Genomic DNA, 8538 nt, shown 5'->3' on the forward strand with positions numbered 1-8538 from the left:
TCAGTAAAGACCCTGTGGTACTATTCTCGCTGACCCCTCCGGTACACCGTTCTTTATGCTTATCATTATTTCCGCCCCCCCCCCCCTTATTTATTTTTTTTTTTTCTTCCTTCCCCTCCCTCTCTTCCCCCCTTCCCCTGTCAACTCTTCCTCCACTCCTTCCTCCCCCCGCCCCCTTCCCCTCCTCGTCCTCCGCTGGAAGCTTCGTTGTCTCTGGGCGGGCCCGGACATCTAGCTCCCCCCCTTCTCTGCACGACTTAGTGGCTTTTTCGTCATTCCCCCTCCCAGGCGACTCCCCTGTCTCCCGTCCCTGGGTTTTGATCACCCAGGCTATGGGCCTCGACACGGACCTGCCCGACTTGACTGCTTTGTTCTCCTGATGGTTCGCTTCCCCTTTTGTGTCTAGTTCTTTTACTTCTACTTTCACCACCGTTTCTTTCCACTTCAGATCCCTGTTCGACTAGATGCGATTCACAGGGTGGAGTTGTCCCAGTTCCCCTTGGTTGTTAATGATGTTTGTTCTATGCAATTATGTACTGTTACTTTTGCCAACGTTGGCTGATTGTACGTTTGTAACTCTACATTTTTGTGTACAATACTGTACTGTTTCTTTTGCCAACTTTGGCTGATTGTAAGTTTGTAACTTTATATTTTTATGAACCAATAAAATATTTGGAAAAAAAAAAAAAAAAAGAAGTCACCCCGGAGGACCTCACCTCTTTGAAAATGTCATCTGCCCCCTCCATTCCAAATAGCACCTCTCTTCTAGTGTTAATGAATTCCACCTAATCCGGAAAATATACAGCGCTAAGAAAAAAAAAAAAAAAAAAACTATTGATGATCCTAATCACATCAAAAGTTCATGTATCTCATAATTCATCAAATCTCCAAATTTACAGTGAAAGGAAAATATAGTCAAATAAGTCCTAACACAATAAATCTGAGCGATTAATCTTCTTCATCCGCCTGTGCATAAATATATCAGATTATTATTTTTCTTCTTCCCAAACAAGTGTAACGAACTCCAACTGTACCCCCCCCCCCCTCCTGTGGACATACACTCACCGATATTTATCGGCATCGAGGAATCCCAGGGACGAGCTCAGCCCATCAGCTGTCAGATCCTCCTGGTGACTTGTATGCTTCGGATGAAATTAAATCCTCCAGCAAGTATCCAAATTCTCCATAAACAGCTACATAGTGTGATTCCATCAAAGGAGGAAATGTATTATAAAGTAGCTATACTGCCATAAACAAATACAAAGTTTGATAAAGGTCCCCCTGACGACCGCCTTATGTGCTCTCCAAAGGAGGAAAGGATCGTCGCCAGAGGAAGCGTTATCCAAAAAATAGTTTTCCAAACATGGAGTTATCTCCTGTGTACAGGATTTTGCAGAAGTTTTGTGTTCATTCTCCAAGTAAAAGTATTTTTAAATACAACAAATTGTGCCAAATTGTTGAGAAGGGAGTCCCTGTCCCCAGGGGAGAAGGGGTCCCCGTCCCCAGGGCAGAAGGGGTCCCTGTCCCCAGAAAAGAAGGAGTCCCTGTTCCCAGAGGAGAAGGGGTCCCTGTCCCCAGAAAAGAAGGGGTCCCTGTCCCAAGGGGAGAAGGGGTCCCTGTCCCCAGAAAATAAGGGGTCCCTGCTACCAGAGGAGAAGGGGTCCCTGTTCCCAGGAAAGAAGGGGTCACTGTCCCCAGAGGAGAAGGGGTCCCTGTTCCCAGGAAAGAAGGGGTCCCTGTCCCCAGGGGAGATAGAGTGGGGTGGGGGGTGGGATGGTGTGTGGGGAATATGGGGTCATCTCACTCACCATTACCAAGCTGCAGCACACTCATCCTTGGTCACCTGGGCTCCCTCCAGCAGCAGCACGGATAGGTGATCCCTCAGCATATCTCAGACTCCGACCGAGGGCGACCTGTGTATGACAGGGGGGACAAGGGGGGCCGGCCTTGCAGACAAGCCTGCTGTGTCCTCCGGCTCTCATAGGACTCCTGTACAGCAGCACCTGTATGGATGTATCATTTGCGCGGGAGGCCGGGAGCCGACTCGGGGGTGGGGTCGGGACTCTGGATGGGGAGGAGACATTGCTGAGTGCGCTGAATGGAGAAGCCAGCTGAGCACAGGGGCGGGGAATTTCAAATTGCCGCCTGGATCTCCGGCTTGCACACTGGTTCTGCAAACTTGTTAAATGTTAGTAACAGGTTCCAAAGAACCGGTGCAAACCGGCTGAATCCCACCACTGATTATAGGTTATAAAATTAGAGGCACAGTGATCATAAAGATCTCAGGAGAGGGAGAGGGGTGAAAGAGACAAGAAAAAGTGTGTGAAGGCTACCTGAACCCAGCCCCCCGTGACCCCCCGTCCCTCAGCCAGGTTGAACAATTTCCCGTAGGTAGTCATCAGGAAGGGTGAAGTATTTGCATGGTCCCCATTTGTCATGGAAGAGGCCCTCATGCAGGGCCGGCCTTAGGTGTTCAGGCGCCCTGTGCAAGCTAATCCTGTGGCGCCCCCGCTGGCACATTTTTTGCACCTTTTTTGCACTTTATTTGACTTTTCTTTTCTATGATCACTAATAACTTAGCCCCCCTTGCATCAGAGACCCTCAGAGAGGCCTGCCTACATTAGAGCCCCCCACAGAGCCCCCCTTAAATCAGAGACCCCCCATAGAGCCCCCCCTTAAATCAGAGCCCCCCCCCTTACATCAGAGACCCCCCACACAGAGCTCCCATTAAACGTCAGAGCCTCCCACACAGAGATCCCCTTACATCAGAGACCCCCCACACAGAGCTCCCATTAAACATCAGAGCCCCCCACACAGAGCTCCCCTTACATCAGAGCCCCACACACAGAGATCCCCTTACATCAGAGACCCCCCACACACAGAGCCCCCCTCACATCAGAGAGCCCCCCACACAGAGACCCCCCTTACATTATTGCAGGAGAGAGACCTCACTCACCTCACGCTGTCTGCAGCTTCTTTCCTGTCCACACATCTCCGAGGAGTGTGGGTGGGAGGGGGAGGAGAAGGGGAGGGAGGGAGGAGGAGCTGACGATCTCTCTCCTCTGGCGTTCCTGCAGAGGAGGAGGAGGGATCAGTCAGCGGCAGCATCTCTTTTACGGCTTTCCTCTGGAATAAGAGGAGACCCCAGATATCCATTGACAAACTTCACCTTCCGAAGAGCGAGGGGGGGAGCTGGCTTGCCCAATATTAGGTTGTATAATCTGTCTTGCCTCCTACGTTATGGCCTGGATTGGATCACCGAATCCTCAACCTACTCCAACTACCACATTGAGCCTCAACTAGCCCACCCATTGTGCCTACTGGAGTGCTACACAGCACCTTTACAGCTCTGCCCGTGCACCTTCAACAACATGTTCTCTTTCCGAGACACTATGATAGCATGGAGGGAAGTAAGAAAACATCTGGGAGTTCCCTCAGCAATGTCCAAGCATCTGCCCCTCCAAGGCAATCCATTATTTCCGCAATTTATGGACTATGCATCGTACCAACTCTATAGTTACATAGTAGGTGAGGTTGAATATAGACAATAGTCCATCCAGTTCAACCTGTGTAGGTGTGTGTAGCTGTAATCATCTCACATAGCCCTGAATGTTCTGATCCTTGAGATATACGTCTGGGAGCAGAATGGTCTGAAATTGGCTCATTGGCCTACTGTACCTCTAGCCATCATATACTACATTCTTTGCTGTCAGTTCAACCCATGTGAGCTCCTGTTTGCGGCCTAAACAGCCCGCCACAAACTTGTGTATACTGTGAAAGCCTACTGTACCTCTAGCCATCATATACTACGTTCTTTGCTGTCAGTTCAACCCATGTGAGCTCATTTTTGCGGCCTATAGAGGCCGCCACCTACTTGTGTATACTGTGAACGCCTACTGTACCTCTAGCCATCATATACTACGTTCTTTGCTGACAGTTCAACCCATGTGAGCTCATGTTTGCGGCCTATAGAGGCCGCCACCTACTTGTGTATACTGTGAACGCCTACTGTACCTCTAGCCATCATATACTACGTTCTTTGCTGTCAGTTCAACCCATGTGAGCTCATGTTTGCGGCCTATAGAGGCCGCCACCTACTTGTGTATACTGTGAACGCCTACTGTACCTCTAGCCATCACATACTACGTTCTTTGCTGTCAGTTCAACCCATGTGAGCTCATGTTTGCGGCCTAAACAGCCCGCCACCAACTTGTGTATACAGTGAACGCCTACTGTACCTCTAGCAATCATATACTACGTTTTTTGCTGTCAGTACAACCCATGTGAGCTCATGTTTGTGGCCTAAACTGCCCGCCACCAACTTGTGTATACTGTGAACGCCTACTGTACCTCTAGCCATCATATACTACATTCTTTACTGTCAGTTCAACCCATGTGAGCTCATGTTTGCGGCCTAAACAGCCTGCCACCAACTTGCGTATACAGTGAACGCATACTGAACCTCTAAAAATCATATACTACGTTCTTTGCTGTCAGTTCAACCAATGTGAGCTCATGTTAGCGGCCTATTGAGGCTGCCACCTACTTGTGTATACAGTGAACGCCTACTGTACCTCTAGCAATTATATACTACGTTCTTTGCTGTCAGTTCAACCCATGTGAGGTCATGTTTGCAACCTAAACAGCCCGCCACCAACTTGTGTATACAGTGAACGCCTACTGTACCTCTAGAAATCATATACTGTTATTTTCTGTCAGTTCAACCTATGTGAGCTCATGTTTGTGGACTAAACAGACCGCCACCAACTTGTGTATACTGTGAATGCCTACTGTACCTCTAGCCATCATATACTACCTTCTTTACTGTCAGTTCAACCCATGTGAGCTCATGTTTGCGGCCTTTAGAGGCCACCACCTACTTGTGTATACTGTGAACGCCTACTGTACCTCTTGCCATCACATACTACGTTCTTTGCTGTCATTTCAACCCATGTGAGCTCATGTCTGCGGCCTAAACAGCCCGCCACCAACTTGTGTATACAGTGAACACCTACTGTACCTCTAGCAATCATATACTACGTTATTTGCTGTCAGTACAACCCACGTGAGCTCATGTTTGCGGCCTAAACAGCCTGCCACCAACTTGTGTATACAGTGAACGCATACTGTACCTCTAGACATCATATACTACGTTATTTGCTGTCAGTTCAACCCATGTGAGCTCATGTTTGCGGCCTATAGAGGCTGCCACCTACTTGTGTATACAGTGAGCGCCTACAGTACCTCTAGCCATCATATACTACATTCTTTACTGTCAGTTCAACCCATGTGAGCTCATGTTTGTGGCCTAAACAGCCTGCCACCAACTTCCGTATACAGTGAACGCATACTGTGCCTCTAGAAATCATATACTACGTTCTTTGCTGCCAGTTCAACCCATGTGAGGTCATGTTTGCGGCCTAAACAGCCCGCCACCAACTTGTGTATACAGTGACCGCCTACTGTACCTCTAGCAATCATATACTACGTTCTTTGCTGTCAGTTCAACCCATGTGAGCTCATGTTTGCGGCCTATAGAGGCCGCCACCTACTTGTGTATACTGTGAACGCCTACTGTACCTCTAGCCATCATATACTACGTTCTTTGCTGTCAGTTCAACCCATGTGAGCTCATGTTTGCGGCCTATAGAGGCCGCCACCTACTTGTGTATACTGTGAACGCCTACTGTACCTCTAGCCATCACATACTACGTTCTTTGCTGTCAGTTCAACCCATGTGAGCTCATGTTTGCGGCCTAAACAGCCCGCCATCAACTTGTGTATACAGTGAACGCCTACTGTACCTCTAGCAATCATATACTACGTTTTTTGCTGTCAGTACAACCCATGTGAGCTCATGTTTGTGGCCTAAACTGCCCACCACCAACTTGTGTATACTGTGAACGCCTACTGTACCTCTAGCCATCATATACTACATTCTTTACTGTCAGTTCAACCCATGTGAGCTCATGTTTGCGGCCTAAACAGCCTGCCACCAACTTGCGTATACAGTGAACGCATACTGAACCTCTAAAAATCATATACTACGTTCTTTGCTGTCAGTTCAACCAATGTGAGCTCATGTTAGCGGCCTATTGAGGCTGCCACCTACTTGTGTATACAGTGAACGCCTACTGTACCTCTAGCAATTATATACTACGTTCTTTGCTGTCAGTTCAACCCATGTGAGGTCATGTTTGCAACCTAAACAGCCCGCCACCAACTTGTGTATACAGTGAACGCCTACTGTACCTCTAGAAATCATATACTGTTATTTTCTGTCAGTTCAACCTATGTGAGCTCATGTTTGTGGACTAAACAGACCGCCACCAACTTGTGTATACAGTGAACTCCTACTGTACCTCTAGCAATCATATACTACGTTCTTTGCTGCCAGTTCAACCCATGTAAGGTCAAGTTTGCGGCATAAACAGTCCGCCACCAACTTGTGTATACTGTGAGCGCCTACTGTACCTCTAGCCATCATATACTACGTTCTTTGCTGTCAGTTCAACCCATGTGAGCTCATTTTTGTGGCCTATAGAGGCCGCCACCTACTTGTGTATACTGTGAACGCCTACTGTACCTCTAGCCATCACATGCTATGTTCTTTGCTGTCAGTTCAACCCATGTGAGCTCATGTTTGCGGCCTAAACAGCCCGCCACCAACTTGTGTATACAGTGAACACCTACTTTACCTCTAGCAATCATATACTACGTTCTTTGCTGTCAGTACAATCCATGTGAGCTCATGATTGTGGCCTAAACAGCCCGCCACCAACTTGTGTATACGGTGAGCGCCTACAGTACCTCTAGCCATCATATACTACATTCTTTACTGTCAGTTCAACCCATGTGAGCTCATGTTTGTGGCCTAAACAGCCTGCCACCAACTTCCGTATACAGTGAACGCATACTGTGCCTCTAGAAATCATATACTACGTTCTTTGCTGTCAGTTCAACCCATGTGAGGTCATGTTTGCGGCCTAAACAGCCCGCCACCAACTTGTGTATACAGTGACCGCCTACTGTACCTCTAGCAATCATATACTACAGTATGTTATTTTCTGTCAGTTCAACCCATGTGAGCTCATGTTTGCGGCCTAAACAGCCCGCCACCAACTTGTGTATACTGTGAACGCCTACTGTACCTCTAGTCATCATATACTACCTTCTTTACTGTCAGTTCAACCCATGTAAGCTCATATTTGCGGCCTAAACAGCCCGCCACCAACTTGTGTATACTGTGAACGCCTACTGTACCTCTAGCCATCATATACTACGTTCTTTGCTGTCAGTTCAACCCATGTGAGCTCATTTTTGCGGCCTATAGAGGCCGCCACCTACTTGTGTATACTGTGAACGCCTACTGTACCTCTAGCCATCATATACTACGTTCTTTGCTGTCAGTTCAACCCATGTGAGCTCATGTTTGTGGCCTAAACAGCCCGCCACCAACTTGTGTATACAGTGAATGCTTACTGTACCTCTAGCAATCATATACTAAATTCAAAAGTTAAATTTAGTGCAGTCATTTGGCAGACAACAAAAACACAACAACTTGCCAGTCTCAGTGTATGAGGAGGAAGTCACTGAGAGGAGAAATAATGCTCCAGATGTGAAATTGGTATGAAAGTCATCCGAAGATGATCTGGGAGGCTTGCTATCCTTGGAGCGCTTGAAGTTCGACTTGTGCCACAAGGAGCAATAGGACTAGATAGATTAGGGCGTTTGGAGGATCCAGAGCTCGAGGAGGAGGGGATTGGGTCCGGTGCTTGAGGGAGAAAATGCAGGTGATGAAGCATTTTTTCCCCTTCTGAGAAGCTTGAAGAGGAATACGTCTTGTTCTTGTATGTGAACTTAAGAGCAAATGGGAATGCCCACCAGTATTTCAGTTCTTTCTGAGATAGAATGGACAATAACGGTTTCAGAGATCTCCTGCGTTGGATCGTGGACGGTTCCAGGTTGGTAAATATTTGAACTGGGTGACCTTGACAGGTAAGTTGCGTAGCACTTCTAGCTCTGCTAAGGATTTCTTCTTTAACTGAGAAGAAGTGAGGCTTGACCACAATATCTTTAGGATTGCCATCTCTCCTGGGAGGCCCCAGTGCTCTGTGGGCCCGGTCTAGCTCTAGTTTATGCGTGGGGATGTCCGGGATGAGGTCCTTAATAAACCCTTGAATAGCTGTCGGAATGTCCGTGACAGAGTCAGGCAGGCCCTGCAGCCGAAAGTTGTATCTGCGGGACCTGTTCTCTAGATTCTCAACTTTAAGTAGAGCAGAGTCCAATTGTTCCTGCAAAGACTGTATGAGCCCTGTGTGCTGATTTGTTTTAGCCACTGTCACATCTAGTTTACTCTCTATGCAAACTAGATGTGAAAAACTACCCTCTGGGGGTAATCCCATCTCTGAAGCCACAATGAGGGACATGTTATACTCCCTGCGGACCTCAATGCAGGCAGACATGCAGCTGCAGAAATCTCAGCACTGGGGTCTCGCATTGACCATGTTGAACACTCTGTTTAGAACCATGCTGAAA

Source organism: Pelophylax lessonae, assembly GCF_965119305.1.
Source record: "Pelophylax lessonae genome assembly, contig: HAP1_SCAFFOLD_333, whole genome shotgun sequence".
NCBI classification, from domain to species: Eukaryota; Metazoa; Chordata; class Amphibia; order Anura; family Ranidae; genus Pelophylax; species Pelophylax lessonae.